The sequence below is a fragment of the Taudactylus pleione genome, unplaced genomic scaffold (assembly GCF_031769625.1).
Source record: "Taudactylus pleione unplaced genomic scaffold, aTauple2 ptg000151l, whole genome shotgun sequence".
NCBI classification, from domain to species: domain Eukaryota; kingdom Metazoa; phylum Chordata; class Amphibia; order Anura; family Myobatrachidae; genus Taudactylus; species Taudactylus pleione.
In genome coordinates this window covers 325,602-337,152 of record NW_028284553.1, presented here as the reverse complement: position 1 = coordinate 337,152, position 11,551 = coordinate 325,602, and the positions used below count along the sequence as shown (strand labels likewise).

At 38.5% G+C, this 11,551-nt stretch overlaps 1 pseudogene; it reads left to right on the top strand.

Annotated features, from left to right (window-relative positions):
- The first annotated feature begins 2,161 nt into the window (after positions 1–2,161).
- On the top strand, positions 2,162–2,280 carry LOC148522196 (5S ribosomal RNA; annotated as a pseudogene).
- The last annotated feature ends 9,271 nt before the right edge of the window (positions 2,281–11,551 follow it).

The window sequence follows — 11,551 nt, the reverse complement described above, 5'->3', positions numbered from 1 at the left end:
ACAGCTTATCTACGATTAGATATAAAATAATTGATTGGGTCCCTCCCAATCATAGAGGAGGTGACAGGGATCGTATTCTTTTTCAAAAAGAAGCATTTTGGATCTATACTTTGCAAACGGTCCACCCGTGGGGCCTTAATGAGATGTTATCTTTGTCTTGCTTTTTGTAAATTCCTATATAGAATGTTTTCAATGTTGTATGTATGGTATCTTGCGCATAAATCTTGGCTTATTAGGTTCAGATATATTACTGAGATTGTTCATTACGTGGTGTTCTAGTAAGGCTGATAGTAGGTTATTCTTTCCAGCATCATTAGATTTGTCTATAGACAGCGATCTTTGCAGAATTTGTATATCTATCTTTATTAGTTCAATGTGCTGCCAGATTATGGTGGCCTTTCATGATATTTTGCATGTATACATTGTCTACTGTGATATATCAGTCTGGCTGTTTTCTTCTTCCTCAGAGTTTGTTTATGTTACACATAATATTGCCTTGGTGATGGTTCACTTCTGCCACGCCCCCTTGTGAGTCACCGACCGCCGGCGTTGCGCACGCCTATGACGTCATCGGGACTCCGACAGGACAGCGTTGGATGAGCACTATGGTGTATGTCACAGGTATGTATATATGCAGTTGTATGTTCGTTTTTTTGTGTATAAAGTCTTGATAAAAGAGCTAGGGGCTCTGAAACGTCGACCCTTAACCACTCGACTGGTTGTTTGTATTATTTTCTGCTGAGTCCCGGAGTGCATCCCGTTTCATATCTACGCTATATATATATATATATATACATACGTGTATATATATATATATATATACATATAGATATATATATAAATATATATACATGTGTATATATATATACATATGTATATACATACATATATATATATATATATATATATACACATATATACATACATGTGTATATAAATATATATATATATATATATATACATATATATATATATATATATATATATATATATATATATATATATATACACATATATATATATATATATATATTTATATACACATACATATATATATATATATATATATATATATACACATACATACGTATATATATATATACATTTATATATATATATATGTATATTTATACATATTATATATATATATATATATATATATATATATATATTTTATTAAACCAGTGGACACTAACAGCTACTTACATTATAAAAGCGGACATGTAAGTAGCTGGAAGAATAATATTCCATTCTCACAGTTTTACACAATCAAACGCAACTGTAGCACAGATCCTCTCTGTGAAGAACAGATTAAATTATATGCTGATAGATTTAGAGATCGTGATTACCCTGAAAAAATAATCAATGCGGCTATTACCAGATGTGCACATCTCAAAAGAGAAGAGATATTGGACGTCAGTAATCCTAAAAGACAACAAAATATACAGACCAATCGAGTAGCCTTCATTACACAATATAACTGTGTGGAAAGAAGAATTAGAAATACTATCAAGTAACACTGGAACATATTGAAAATGGATCCATTACTAGAAGAAGTGATACCAGAGCAACCTATAATCACCCTCAGAAAATCCAGAAATCTCAAAGAAATCCTAGCACCAAGTTTATTACCAGAAAAAGCAACATCAAATACCTTAACAACAATATGAGTGGGTGCCTATAAATGTGGCCATTGTATTGTGTGTAAATACCTTCATCCGAATAGAAAAACTTTTTTTAATCATAATAACTCAAAAAAATACCATATGAAACAATTCGGAAACTGTAACACCACCTCTGTGATCTATCTTATAGAATGTCCCTGCGGACTTAAATACGTAGGGAAAACAAAACGCCCATTAAAACTCTGAATACAGGAACATATCAGATATTTTAAGAATAAATTAACTACCTATTCAGTTTCCAGACACTTCCTAACAAAGCATAACTCCTCAATAGATAATATGACTTTTAGAGCTATTGAACATGTTACCCCGGGTCCCCGGGGAGGTGATCTAGCTAGAAAACTATCTCAAAGGGTGATGTACTGGATATATGAGCTAAATACATTGTCTCCATATGGGCTGAACGAAAGCTAAGAGATTGCTCCATTTTTATAAAGAGTTAGAGATCTCAGTAGATACAGGACATCATACCAAATACCTACGGCCATACCACACTGGAAGTACCCAATCTTGTCTGATCTTGGAAGCTATACAGTGATGGGCCTGGCTAGTACTGGGATGGAAGACCACCCAAGAATACCAGGAGCAGTAGATATTGTAAGGTGAAAATGTATCGTATAAAGGAAGAGATCTGATCCTCTTTTAGGAGCAATCCCATGTAAAGCTTACTACAATGAATATTGCCCTGAAAAATGGAGAAAACGAGAGAAACATTTGTAACCACCGAAATAAGTTTTAGGTGTTTTTATTTATTTATGTTTAATTATTATATGTTGAGAACTTCCTGTATTAATATGATCCAAGGGTATATGTTTTTACACCTGGGTCCTTATGTTTGAATCTGTACTTATTGAATATAAATGAAGTCATGGTACAAGTGATCAGTAAGGTATCTTCCAAATACTAAAAATATTCAAAGTTCGTATGGGCATCTATTAAGAAAACAATTATTTAAACCAAATATAAGAACAATTGTCGAATACGTTTTTTTCCTATATAAAAGACGTTTTTTTATTATGTAATTTTTTAGTAGTCTCTATATTTTTTATTATCATTATTTATCTATAAGATTGATTAATACACTTGATGGTTTGATTTTGTAGAAAATAATATTACTTTATGGGATAAAGGAAAACTAATATAAACACTGTGGACCTATAATAATATCTAGAGCGCATAATAGGCTAACCATGTTTTATACGAAAATAGTAGTTATCTCTGTGGAAAACTTTTTATGTATATTGTCACCATAGAAACGCAGTATTGAAAGACTCTATTCCCGGAGTTTGCGGGTCACGTGCGGTTCATCCAACATGTGACTTCCGCCGACGACAAATAACACTTCCGGGAGTGCGTTCCATGTGCGTGCCACAGCGGGACCTCCATCCGGATTACTAAGAGCAAACGCCAGGAAGAGCAAAAAGATGTCTGCACACCAGGCATTCGGCCATGTTTGCTGAGACTCTATATTGAATCATATATAAACGGAACCTCCGGATAACTAACTTCCGGCTACAAGCCGGATGATGCTGGAATTATTCAATTAATTAAACATAGTGTATACCACTATATAAATGGACCATGATGAGTTATGTCTCACAACTCCTGCTCCCCTTGAAGAAGTCTGAAAGAGACGAAACGCATTGGGACCTCCTCCACCCACCAGTATATGGACTAAGAAACAGACAGCCATTGGAGCTTCTGCACTAGCACTTTATTGGACTCTTTTTTTTCAGCTAAGTTTTATGGATTTTTTACTTAGCTAACTATATTGTCTACCTCCCTGTATATGTCATTATATCTCTTGCATATCCCCCTTTTTTATAGATTCCATTTTGTTTTTTACCTTTTGTCCCCTATACTTTAATAAAATATTTTTTTTATATACACTTTATATTTATTAACTATATTTATTATATTAAGAGTTCATTTTTTTCACTTTAAAATAATATATATTTTTTATTTATTTATTTCTTACCATATATCATCTATACATATTTTTTACGTATATTTATATTGCACGGGTCACTTTCTGGAAATATTGGAATATCCACAATCGGAATATATCTTTCAATTCATCCTAAAAAATCTGGTACGCATATAAGATTTATTTTGTCATATGTTCAATATTTTTCTACTAAATATATTACACTATCAGGCGCCTTTTCCTCTCTTCCATTTTTTAGATTCACTTAGCTGTTGGCCTAATCAGCACCTTGGGGAAAAAGCTACCATCCCTTATCTGTTGGAGAAGTGTATTGCTATTTTTGAACAGCCTAAAAAAAGGACACTTTCTTTTCTTTTTGAACACTAATTGACTACTCAAAATAATATCAGGAAGCGCCAGTTCCTAGACTATCGTTTCTAATATATATATATATATATATATATATATTTTTATGATTGTTCATTTATTTATTGCCCGATCACTGTGGCCAGCAGTGATCGGGCACATGGGGATGGGGAGGTGGAGCTGAGGCCGGAAAAGAGTGGGCAGCAGCCGCGGCTACTGCGCTCCTACACAGTGATCACCTAGTGATCACTGTAAGTGCCGAAGCTGCAGCGGAAGTGTCTCCCACTGGTGGCCTGGATGCAGAGCAGCAGCGGCGGCTACCAGAGCGCTCACACACACAGTTATCACTATGTGATCACTGTAGTTCCGGAGCCACAGCGGGAGGGTGTCCCGCTGGTGGCCCAGATAGATAGCAGCGCTACTGCTTTTTACTGAAGGGGGTGGAGATGGCTGCCCGATCACTGCTGGCCACAGTGATCGGGTCACAGCAGCAGCACTGCTGCTTCTATGGGAGGGGGGCTGCCGGCGGTGCCCGATCACTGTGGCCAGCAGTGATCGGGACACGCCGGAGAGGCATCCATTCTTGCAGAGGGACCAGAAGGTCCCTCTGATGTAGTCGGCTGCTGGAAGATTAGCTTCCCACAGCCGCCTAGTGGACATTTCTGACTGGTCGTATCAGATACGACCATGTCAGGGAAAGCCCAGCCTGGTGCGGTCGTATCTGATACGACCGTGCCAGGCAAGTGGTTAAGGACCCTACACACTAGATGATTTTTCTAATGATTTGCCCAATTCTGATGCATCAGAACGACAAATGGTTAAAATCATCCAGTGTGTACGCACTATATCGTGACGTGCAGGCTCCCATGGGGTCATCAGCCGCATCGTTTTATTTTCCTACATGCAGTCCAACAATGCAGCTTATGGCTCCATGCTTCAGGATGCGACAGGGGCAGACCTATTGGGCAGTCAGGTACCAAATTGTCCAGTGTGTACAGGCCATCAGATAGAGTATGTTGGCCCATAGACAGTTTGTGACAGTTGCAGTCCGTTAATGACAGTTGCAGTCAGTTGGTGACAGTGAGAGTCAGGGTAGGACAGGTTTATTAGTGACACTGGGGGAGATGTACTATGCTCTAGAAAGTGATAAATTGAAGAGTGATAAACTTCCAGCCACTCAGCTCCTAACTGTCATCTCACATGCTCTGTTGGAAAAATGACTGTTAGGAGCTAATTGGTTGGTCTCCACTTTATCACTTTCTATATCTTAGTACATTTGCCTCACTGTCTTTGATGGGCAGTGCCACCCACAGTGACAGTCTGTTGTGATTTTGGAGGGAATCGACTATAAGTCTTGAGGTCTGGAATGTATAGTACTAGTCATGGCCAAGGGTTAAGGATTTGATGCAGTGTTTGGGCAGTAGGAACAGCCTTGAGGGCTGATTGTGGCCTTTATAGTCGTGGCCAAGGGACTGATGATGTGAAGCAGCCTTTGGGCTGTTGAAGCAGCCTTGAGGGCTGATTGTGGCCTTTATAGTCGTGGCCAAGGGACTGATTATGTGGAGCAGCCTTGGGGGCTGATTGTGGACTTTATAGTTGTAGCCAAGGGACTGATGACATGAAGCAGCCTTTGGGCTGTTGCAGCAGCCTTGAGGGCAGATAGTGACCTGGGGCACCAGGACCATTGCACCTTTTGGGCTGATGAGACTCAGGTGAGTTATGCAAAAAGAACATGGGCTGCTACCAGTGCCACTGAGATGACACTGGTGATGGTGTGCTTAATAGCGCACCTGGAATGCAGAGTTGCTACCAGTGTCACCAGGATGACACTGGCAATGGTGTGCTGAATTGTGCACCTGGAACACAGAGCTGCTACCAATGCCGCCAGGATGACACTGGTGACGGTGTGTGCTAAACTGCGCACCTGGAAAGTAGAGTAGCTACCAGTGCCGCTGGGTTGACACTGGCGTTGGTGTGCTAGATTGCGCACCTGGAGCGCTAAATTGCAACTGGTGCCGCTGGGTTGACACAAGCCGCTGGTGGGCGACAGATGCATATTTATTATTTATTTATTAACAGTTTTTTATTTATTTAATGCTTCTGAGGTAGGAAGCGCACTGTGCTGTCCAGATGGTACAAGCAGCATGCATGGATGAGATGCAGGTGGAGCCGCCTGGATGGAATAAACGGCACCAACAAAACACAGCTTGACTGGCTTCGGAACTCAACTGCAGGAGACTGGAAACTGGAAGTACAAAAAACTGGCTATCAAAAATTTCAATCACTGGCATGGAGTGTAGGGCTTGCTCGAATTTAACAGAAACAGGGCCCAACCAGAGCAAGCCTCTCTTAATGATGCACCTGTGCTGTGCACAGACAGGAGAATCACTTAGCATGCACCTGACACTGCACACAGACAGGCAGTAATTAATGCAGTGCCTCAAGCTGGAATTGGCAAACAACATGATCTGCTTAACCACAGATCCTGACACAGGACCTGATTCAGACCCACCCGCAAGCAGCTGCTCGCTCGTACACCGCACGAGCTAGGATATGGTAATCAATGCATTCGCCCGTGCAGTCGCCCGCAACCAAAATTACGCCCCAAAATGTACAATGCTCCTCCAATAGCTAGCGAGCGATATAAGTTAGCAAACTAGCCACTCGATTTTTTTTGTTGTTGTGATGTTTGCGCTCGCAGGTTATTTTTTAGCAGCAAAAATGTCACGTTTCGATTGTCTATCTGTTTATCACACAGCATTTGTTAATCGATTGATGTAAATTATTTAATTAATTAACTTAAGTGTTGGGCAAATGTTGGCTTTGTTCCCTTTTTTTATTATGTCAATAAACTTTATTGTTCAAATGTCATTTTCTTTGTTTTGTTTATTTGGTTTAACCCTTCATTGTTTTTTTTGGGTGGTTTTGGTTTTGATTTTTTTCACGTAAATGTTTTGATGTTACTAAGGGTATTTTTCAAATTGTTTTGTATTTCTATGTATGGTTAATTTTTGCCCTTAACTTTGCAATCGCACCTAAACGCATGGAGCCAATCATAACTCGCAATATTATGAAATATTAGTGTCACATGACTCATGCAGTATCCAATCGAAGTTAGCATATGTGATCTATTAAACTTAACTAGCCAATAATTTTTTTGTTTTTGTTTGCATGTATAAATTGGATCTACTGTTAAAATCGTCATTACCATAATGAGAGCGGCAGTATTCACACGCCGTGAGCTGTCTATCTTGGTACAGATTATGGACCAGCACATTGGCACTCTAGCCCCCCTGACCCAACAGAATGAAAAGAGAGGCATATGCAGAGGTGTTGCAGCGTATGCATATGTTGAGGTACAGGAGGACCATTGCCCAGCTTGAAAGGCGTTGGTTTGATTTGCGGAGCCCCTCACCTGCCCTTCTGGCTTCTTTGCGGCTGCGTAGTAGACAGTGTAAGTATGAGTTATTGAAATTAATAAATTTTCACCCAATTATTATGGGTTTTTAAAAAAATGTTTTATTTTGTTTATACAATTTACTGTATAGTAAATATGATATTAACCAGTAATGTATGTTGCAACTATTGTACAGTGTGGGCCTATTATGTACAGTATGTCACCAAATTAGTTTTGACTTCAGCAAAAAATGCATACTTACAGAGTATGTTAAATTCATGTATAAAAACATAGCAAACAATTAAAGAACCAAATTTAATCAAAAAATATACTTCACTTACGTCAAGAACGGATACGGAGATCGAGGATAAGAGCAGCCCGACTTCACAATCATGGGCCCATACTGCAAAGCCCCTCCCCTGCCCACTCCTCCCATATGTCTATTCCCTTCCCTGCCCACTCCTCCCAAATTACCCCCCCTAGTACAATCCTCCCAAATTACCCCTCCCTCCCTAGAACACTCCTCCCAAATTTCCCCTCCCTCCTCTGCCCACTCCTCTCAAATGTCTATTCCCTCCCCTGCCCACTTCTCATATCCTTCCCCCCAAACAGACCCTCACTTGGCACTGGATCCAGCATTTGAAAGGAATGCAGGTAATATTTACTAAACGGTTTGTTTTTAAAAAAATTTAAAATAACGTTTTTGTTATAACTATCATGTATGTGTGTAGGGCTACATGGTAATGTTGTTAAGGATGAGCATATAATATTCCAAATTGGTGGCATTGTTGACATAACCACAAGTGTGCTTTTTAAAACATAATAACATGTACACTAATATTGTGGGTATTTCTTCATGTTGTGGTAATTTAAATTGGACACTAGTACAGGATGTTTTTTTTTTCTTTTGGCCTATGCCTACACTGTTTTGAAGTGACAAAACTAAATAAATAAACATAGAAGCCAAACTTGTCTTTGGTGCTTGTCGAAGCATACTTGAGGTGTCACCATGTTAAATATAGGCCAGAAAACGAAATTTTGTGAAATGTATCCACATTATAAAAAAGCAAAGTTATTTGTTGTTGCCTTTACCTATTTTTTTTTTTTTAATTTAAAAAATTTGACCGTCCACATCATATGCTCACTACTAATAGATTTTGGTTTGGGAAATTCATAAGTACTAATTTATGGTCAACATTCTCCTCTCAAATTATAAGCTTGCGTTTTAGCTGTGAATTTACACACAGATAAGTAGTACCCATTGTGTTTTTTTGCACTTACTGGTGTTATTTTTACTTTAGTATTTGCATTAAAACAGAAATATGCAGTTTTAGTATATTAATTCAGACAACAAAGTAGCCAACTGTGAGCTGTGCCATGCCACAGGCCAACACACGCCTTGTGTCGCTGTTACTGTTGTGACATTTGGCCTTATTAACACTTGTATATCTCTTGTACGAGGGTTGTCCAATAAGTAACTGCCTAACTGCTCATAACTCTGAAATAATATGCAACATTTATTTGAAACTTTGTCAGTTTGTAGTTTAATATGTCTGCAAACTACTGTATATATGAATTTTTGTTTAGGTAGTCCAAGAAATACCATGGAATCCAAGATGAAACAAAGAGCTGTCATTGAATTTCTGGAAAAAGAAGGCTGCAGTGCAACAGAAATCCACAGACGACTGAAAAAAGTGTACGGTGAGCATACAATTGACTACAGCAACGTCAGAAGGTGGCTGAATCATTTTTAATCAGGAGAATCGTCTATGTGTGACAAACCTCAACTGCAGTGACAGCAGAGAACAGACACCAAGTCGATGCCATGATTCAGAAAGACCATTGTGTGACCATCAAAGATATCAGTGATGAACTTGAATGTAGCCATGGTACTGTAAAAACACTAATCAATGATTTGGGATATTGTAAAGTGTGTTCTAAATGGATTCCAAAGCAATTAACCAGGGATCATAAGGCCAGAGGGAGGAAGTGTGCAATGACATTTTGACCAACTTTGAAGCCAACCCTGAGACGTTTTTGGAAAATGTCCTTACAGGAGATGAGACCTGGGTATTCCTAGGCCAAGAAAGTTTAAATCACAGTAATCCATAAACAAAGCCATGGCCACATTCTTCTGGGATTGCTGAGGTGTTATTCTCATCAATTACTTGGAACCAAACGAATCAATCAACAGTGATCAATACATTATTACACTTAAGAAGCTGAAAGAAGCCATCCGCAAAAAAAGATCAACAATTTCACTGTCAAATGTCATCTTACACCACGACAATCCCAGACCTCACACTTCGATGGCAACATCTGCTACCATTGCCAAAGTGGGGTGGGAAATAATGCCACATCCACCATACAGTCATGATTTGGTCCCTTCTGACTTTCATCTGTTTGGCCCTCTCAAATACTGTCTCCGGGGTCAACATTTTGAAGACATACAGGTTGGTAAAAACGCCATTTTTACAAAGTGGATTCACAGCTTGGGTTGATAGGGTTGATAGGTTGAGAAAATGTTTGAGGGCAGATGGTGAATTTTTTGAGTAGAGTCATTCTGTTACTAAGACTTCAAAGTATTTTACTGCAAATTTTCAAATCTGTATCTATAATAAAATTTGAGTTGTGAGCATTTAGGCATTACTTTTTGAACAACCCTCGTATAATAACCACCATATAGTGCCCTACCCTCTCTTACCTGGCCCTTTATCATGAGCCAATGGGATTTTCTGTAATTGCCTTATTTTATGTCATCTAATTTTAATTTTGCAAGGGAGGCCACAAATGAAGATTGTGCCCCTGATACGCAAATATTTTATTTTAAACTCTGTGTATGTTCCCATGAATTTTATGTGTAGTAGTATGTTTTTTAAATATGTAAACTAGCATCAATACATTTGTATTTTTTTTTATTTAAAATTGCTTACATATATGTAATTTGTAAATGTTTTTTGTGTTTGTATTGAACCAAAATTTAGTTGACCTTCTTTTGCTAACACAGAACTACATTGTGCTGCAACACCTGGCACAGTTTCACAAATTTAATGTGGCCCATCTTTTGTTATGCATGTACAGATGTGTACTTTCAGCTAGAGGTCAGCTTAGTGGCCACCCCTGATATTTTTGGGGGGAGTTTTGTATCTAATACTTTGTCCAAATTTATGTCCCAAAAATGTAATTTTGTTACATTACCAACAGATCCCTAGATGTTGTCGGACAGGCTGATAGAGGAGTTTGAAGAGGCACGCTTCTATTTAGGCCGGCTGGATGGCTGCTTCAGCAATATCATATCATTGTTGCGCAACAATTGAGGGTTCCATTTTTTACTGTTGGTATTCAAATGTACCTTATTTTGGTAGTACAATTAAGTTGTTTTCAACCACAGAGTCATTATTGTGAACCAAGGTCTACACCTCATTTTGTATGTTTTGCAGGGTAATCAAATTTTTAGGGTAATATTTAACTTATTGACATCCATTGTCATTTGAATGGGCAACTAACACCACATTTTTACTGGTTGTGAAAAATACCTAGGGCTGTTTTTATAATTTTATTTTACAATAGTTTACAATTGCTGAGATTTTAAAGGCCAAACTTAAAAAAACCACAAACCCACAAAAAAAGCACATTAGCCTTACTACCCATATCTAGCATATGTTCAGAAGGCATTTTGTGTGAGGATCTGTGTTTGTTGTGGACCCGGGATGGAAACAGGAGCAGACACCGGAACAGATTTAAACTGAAAGGTGGGTTGTTTAATGTAAATACTAGTAGACAAGCACAAGAATAATACTGATTAATATCTGTGACCGAAGGAACAATAGTAATGCAATGAATGAAAGTTCAAATCAGTGACAGAACTAAAATAAAGTCTTGATTACTGAGGTGGAGCTGAAGGAAAAGTCCAGAAAGTCAGTGGTAATAGCAGGGTATGGAATCCGGGAATACTGTGATAATAGCTGAAAGGGAAATCAGGTAATGCTGAGACGATGGCTAAACAGGGTAATCCGGAAATGCTGTGATAATGGCTGAAGGGAAATCCAAAAATGCTGAGAGTTGACTGCGCAGGGTAATCAGGAAATGCTGTAATAGTTGCTGAAAACTCAGGTGCAGGCTGGAGTAGGTAATTGGGAACAACAGGTTCAGGAAGGAATGGGTAGGTTTGGGAAC